The sequence below is a fragment of the Echinops telfairi genome, unplaced genomic scaffold (assembly GCF_000313985.2).
Source record: "Echinops telfairi isolate 266 unplaced genomic scaffold, ASM31398v2 ScPeMD7_7467;HRSCAF=8505_1, whole genome shotgun sequence".
NCBI lineage: Eukaryota > Metazoa > Chordata > Mammalia > Afrosoricida > Tenrecidae > Echinops > Echinops telfairi.
In genome coordinates this window covers 10,623,026-10,629,743 of record NW_022111368.1, presented here as the reverse complement: position 1 = coordinate 10,629,743, position 6,718 = coordinate 10,623,026, and positions in this window count along the sequence as shown.

The following is a 6,718-nucleotide window of genomic DNA, read 5'->3' as shown; positions in this document are numbered from 1 at the left end:
ATGCAGCCCTGGGTGCTGGAGAAGTCACGTGGAGACCTCTGCCAGCCCTGAGATGCTTACACCTCCACTGTATTCAAAGACTTTCTACCCATTGGCCTGTGATCGACCTGTATTCGGCGTCATTGTGTGTGCTTTGTGAGATTGAGAAGGACTTTGTAGATTGGTGTTGGACATATGGGTTAATGTCAGACATGGCCTTGGACACTTTGTTCTAATAACCTGGTATTCTGTGATGCTTACCTTCCCAACATGATCATTGGAGTCAAAATGGGTGCATGTATTAGTCTGGGTACTTGAGAGAAATAAATCCACAGAAACGTATGTATATGAGAGAGTTTTATATTAAGGTTAAGTGCACATCAAGAAAACATCCCAACTCAGTGCTGCCCAATCTCATAAGTCCAACATTAACCCATATGTCCAGCACCAACCCCCAAGTCCTCATCTTACAACACAGATGCTGACTGCAGAAGGAAAGCTGAGTCAGTGAATGTGTAAGCATCTCAGCACTGGCAGGGGTCTCCACACGGCTCCTCTAGCACCCAGGGTTGCATCAGGGTAGGTCCATGTGGCTTCTCCTTGGGGATATCTTGCAGGAAGTCAGCCTTGCAAGCTGAAGCAGGGAACTGCTATGGCAGCTGCACACTGGTGCAACCATCACAAAGCAAGAGACCCAACTAGAAAGGTGAGGCTCACTGAGCCATTTATCCCTCTGCCCTTCAATTAAATCCACATGTGTTTATTGGCCTGATTGGCTCAATAAACTAAATAACTCAGTGCATAAGAAAATGTGGTGAAGAAAGTTGATGGTGCCCAGCTATTGCAAGATATAGCATCTGTGGTCTTAAAGGCTTGAAGTTAAACAAACGGCCATTGAGCAGGGATAGCACTTACCTGAGGACAAAATTCAGAAAGGTCAGTAAGAAAGGAGGAATGGAAACAGGAAACACAAGGAGGAAGTAGATACATGATGTGACATCGATGAGACTGCCACCAATGGCATACAACAAAATGTGTACGGGTGGTTGAGTGGACAACTGATGTGCTCTGTAAACCTTCACCTGATTCACAATAAAACGTTTAAAAAATGGTAATGGAATTTTTCCATGAACTTTTGAAGGCCCTACATGTGGTCTGATCTTTATGAAGGTGAACATTGTTTGATCTTCCATTTTCATTAGAACAAAGAACTTATTCACCAAGTCAATAGCCACTTATAACGGACGGCCTCTATATACTGCAGACGTGACCATTTCTGACACAGTGATGGTGGTCGGCGTTGTACTTGTTTCAGCCTTTAATTGTCTACAGTCACTTCCTCAGCTTGTTAAGTTTCTGTGGGGTCCAAATAGGTGAATTAAGCGTAGATAAGAAAACAAGAAGCCCTTACAAAACAGAAAAGGAAAGACTAAAGCGTGCGGCAGACGAGACCCCGACACTTGTTTTTGAACATGGAGTAGCTAAAACAAATGGGAGAAATGATGACAAAAAATCTGAACAGAACATTGCAAAGTAAAGTATCATAATTGATTATACAAAGCCTTGAAGTTAGAGAGTAAAAAAAGAAGTATGCATTCAGCATTTACCAAATGGAAAGACATTAAGAAAAATTTAGTCTTAAGTTTCAATATTCGATGGGCACAATATTAAAGGGTGTAGGAAGCATCAAAAGGAGATAGGCGTATACAAAGTCATGTACCAAAATAATTAGTCCACACTCATCATTTCAAGAGGTAGTATTTAATCAAGAACCAAGAAGTCCAAGCTGCATGGAAGGTATTAGTGAAACATTAAAACCGAAAAGCAAAGGCACTACCATTGAGTTGATTCTGACTCATGGTGACACTATAGGACAGGGCAGAACTGCCCCACTAGGTTTCTGAGACTGTAGCCCCTTACAGGAGTGGAAAGCCCCATCTTTCTTCCATGGACCTGGCTGGTGATTTTGAACTGCTGGCCTTGTGAATCGCAGTCTAACCCACAATCGCTGTGCCATCAGGGCACCTTAGTGAAAAATAATGCCCTAGGAATTGATTGAATATTAACAGAAGTGTTTCAACAAACGAATGCCGTGCTAGAAGCCTTCATTCACTAATTTATTACAAGAAATTTGGAAGACAGCTACCTGGCCATCTGGCTGGAAGAGATCCATATTTATGCCCATTTCAAAGAAAGGTGACCCAACAGAATAAAGAAATGATTGAACAATATCATTACTATCACTTGGAGAAAAATATTTTACTGGAAATCATTTTAAAGTGGTTGCAGCCGTGCACTGACCGGGAGATGCTAGAAATTCCAGCCAGATTCAGAAGAGGACATGGCATGAGGGATATATGTCATTGTGATGTCAGATAGCTTTTGGCTGAAACCAGAGAATTCCAGAAAGATGCTGCATTGACTATGCACAGGTACGGTGTGCATCATAAGAAACTATAGAGAACATTGTGAACAATGAGAATTCTAGAGCAGTTACTGTGCTCATGTGGAAACTGACCAAGAGACAGTCATTCGGACAGAACAAGAGTTAAAATCAGAAAAAAGTGTGTGCCAAGATTGTATCCTTTCGCCATACTTATTCAATCAGTGTGCTGAGGCAATATTGGAGAAGCTGGGCTATATGGAGAGCACAGCGTCTGGGTCGAAGGAAGGCCCTCTAACATGCGATACGTAGATGACATAACTTTGCTTGTGAGAGGGACGAATGCTTGGCGTCCTTGCTGATGGAGATCAAGGACTGCAGCCTTCAGTCTGGATTACAGTGCAATATAAAGAAAACCCAAATCTTCACACACACAATTTCAAACAGCAGCATGCTAACTGGCCAACATTTTGAAGTTGTAAAGATTTTACTTTACTTGGATCCACAATGAACGCTCATAGACGCACTAGTCAAGAACGCAAACAACATAGCACATTGGGTGAATCCGCTGTCCAAGACCTCTTTGAAGTGTTAAAGAGCAAATATGTCACTGTAAGAACTAAGGTGCTCCTGACTCGAGCTGTGGCGGTTTCAATTCCTGCAAGTGTGTGTGAAAGCTGAACAGTGAATTAGCAAGACCCAAGAAGAATTGGTGTCTTGGGTTACTGTGTTGTGAAGAATATTTCAAGTACCGCGAGCTACCAGGAGACTAAACAAATCTGTCTTGGGGAGAAAGCCAGAATTGCTTCTTAGACGTGAGGATGGCAAGACTTCATCTCACAGACTTTGGACGTGTTATCAGAAGAGCCCAGTCCCTAGAAAAGGACATTATGATTGGCAGAGGATCTGAGAAGAAGACCCGCACCTGGATGGGCTGGATTGACACCGTGGTGGCAGTCACAATGGGCTCCAGCACAATTGGGACAGTGCAGGACTGGGTGGCGTTTCTTTCCACGATACATAGGGTCTCTAGGAGTGGAACCAGCTGGATGGCACCTAACAACTCAATGGGAGGGATCACTATCCCTGCACCTAAGGGTGCAGCAGCAAGTTCGGAGGTTTCCATTCTGTCTCCTCCTTTGAATCACTTCTGCTTTACAGGCCAGAGACCTAGTGTGTTGGGTTACTCAAACAGTCAAGTGTATCAATCCCAGTGAACTACACGAGTTGGTTAAAAAGACCCCTGAGTGAGCCTGTGATCCAGTGAGCCAGAGTTCCATTCATTACCTGATGCTTATGAGGAACCCTGGTGGCATAGTGGTTACACACTGGGCTGTTAACCACAATGTCAGCAGTTTGAAGCCACCAGCTGCACAGTGGGAGAAAGGTGAGACTTTCTACTCCTGTAAAGAGTTACAGTCTTGGAAACCCACAGGGGCAGGTCTACCCTGTCCTATAGGGTCTCTGAGTCAATCAGAATCGACTTGATGGTAGTCAGTTTGAATTTTGAGTTTTGATGCTTGTGAAAGAGAGGGAAGGACATTCAGGTGGAGGTGATAGAGTGGAGTGCCAATCTAAGTGCCCTCTATCTCTGAGGGAGAGGTCTCCCTTATCATCCTTGCCATGCTTAGTGATTGGCTGGAGCAGCCCATCCGAAACAGTGCTAATACTGATGGATTTCTGAGGAAAGTACTCTATGGGTGGGTGTGTAGGAACAAACAAGTCTCTACCTGTATCTAGGTATGGAAGAGAAAATGGTTAAGTAGGACAAATTGTTAAAAACCGGTAAATCTTCTAAAGGTTATATACAAGTTCTGTGTGCTACTCTTGCAAGACAAGTCAAAAAGTATTGCAAGAAAATCATAGAAGCCTTTTTTCAAACCAAAATAGAAAAACGTGTAGCTGCTGTTTCTCAACATCTCTATCTTCATCTTCACACTTCGGAAGGCGGCAATGTCATCTCTCGAACTCCTTAGCTAAGAATTCTGCACTGTGTGTTTCACACCATTTCAGAATGGGGGGTTGTGCATCCTGGAGGGGCTCAAATCATGTTACTTTTCAACGTTCTTTGGCTTTGGGGAACAACCACAACAAAGCCTGAATGGCAACAGCAGGGCTGTAGTGTCGACAGGGCAAGGTTTCCCAAGGAAACCCTCGCCGGACAGTCTTTGCTACCATGAACGTTCTGATTGGCAAGAATTTCCTCAGCATAACTTCTCTGACCTTTCATACAACAATGCCGTTTTCAATTTCCCCCCAAATTTCTTCCTCTGGGGTGGGGGTGGGAGGAACCAACCTAACTCCCTTGGCCTCTACACAAAATATATCCAGGTAAAGGATGCCCACAAAATCATCACCATGGCCTTCTGAATGTTCCCCTCTCTGATTTGTTGAACGTAACTGGCCCGATATGTCGTTTTGGAAGGCAGCGTTTTGAAGATATGACCTAAAATAATAGGAATTCTCTCTGATTATAGAATTTGTGGCTTTTTAAATGTTCTTCTTTGTACTTTGCAAATTGCCTATTTAAATAATGGGACGTACCTTTTTAAATCAATAAAAAGAAAATTCACAGGTTCAGAGAATATCAAAGTGAGAACGTGGCATTGGAGAGGGAATTAGACACTCACACTGAAGGAAGAATAGAAGGGACGCAGTGCTGTGGATCATCATGTCTTGGAATCACAGCGGTCTGATCCCAGTAGCAGCTCTTCACAGTATTATTGGGCTAGATTGCAGACACTAGGCATGGGAGCACCATTCCTCATCCTCGCTTCTCATATACCTCTCTCCTCTGAGACCTTGGCCATCTTAGAATTGTGTTAGTCTGGGTAGCCTAGCAAAAACAAATCCACAGAAACTCATGTATATAAGAGAGAGTTCTATGTAAAGGGTAAGTGTCCATTAAGAAAGGATCCCAACCCAGTGCTGTCCAAGCCCATAAGTCCAACATTAGCCCATATGTCCAACACCGATCTAGAAAGTCCTCCACAATCTCACAAAACACATACCATGATGCTGACTGCAGGAGGAAAGCTGAATCAGTGAGTTTGTAAGCTTCTCAGCACTGGCAGGGGTCTCCACACGGCTGCTCCAGCACCCAGGGCTGCATCGGGGTAGGTCATGTGCCTTCTCAGGGATGTCTCGCAGGAAATGGCCTTGCCAGCTGAAGCAGGGAACTGACTAAGGCAGCTGCACCCTTCTCAGACCACCAGATAGCAAGAGACTGGAGAACTTGGAAGGCAAGGCTCACCAAACAAGTTCTCTCTCCCTTCAATGAATCCCACATGTGTTTATCGGCCAGGTTGGCGCAATAAACCTTAACTATCTCAGAATGGTTCAGTCAAAGCACCTAATATAAGATACTTATGGATTCAACTCGGCCGTCCTTTAAACCAGGGTTTCCCGATTGGGTGATACCGTCTCGTGAGTGCTCTGGAATGATCCAGGATAGCTGCAAAAGCAGGTACCTGCACTTTATCCGGGTTTATGAGCTATCAGTACAATACTTTTTAATTGCTGGTGCGAGGCAGGGGGCCTAACTAGTTTTTTTGGTTCTGTTTTTCTGAAAAGAGCGTAATCGGCCAAATATGTTTAGGAACCTATGCTCTAGACTAAAGAACAAGTCATATTTCCCCCCCAATTGTTTGTGTGTTCAGCTTGCCAGGTTTAAAATCACAACAGGCTCTCCACTGATATCTCTCATATGACCCAGGTTGGGGGCTATGTAAAGTCATATTGAAAGTCTTGGAAGAATCTATATTGTGAGCAGTATATTGTAAATCAGGGAGATGGATGGCTGATGAACCGAAGGGCATCACGACTTAAACAAATATTCACCAGCAATCCTTCCTCCCTTTGCTCTGAAAAGCGAGGGACAAAACCACTGGTTTGTGAATCTAATCATTTTTGGGATTACGGACCAAATGCACACCCTGAAGACACCCACAGTGCCAGAGTGGAGTCACATACCACTCTGCCTGAAAGAGAGACCTTTCTGGGTCTGGAACTTCCTGAAAGATAGACATATTCTAATTCACCTCGAATTTCATTCGGTTGTATGGCCTCTTTGGGACAGGGGATATCTAAAAGAAAAAAAATTAGTTACATCATACCTAATACATGACACCTAATATGTAACAGAATGTTCAAGTAGTTTATCTGTAACCCTCACATCCATACTGCAAAACATTTAAAAACCATTACTCTTGATTTGTGGAGAATGAGGTTTTAGAGAGGTGAAGTGCCGTGGCTCCAGGTCAGCCAGCTGACTAAGCGTTAAAGCAGGAGGTTCTCAAGCCTTTCCAACCCCCTGTCGTCCTCCCCAGGAGACCAGGGGTGGTGAAAATGGTTACG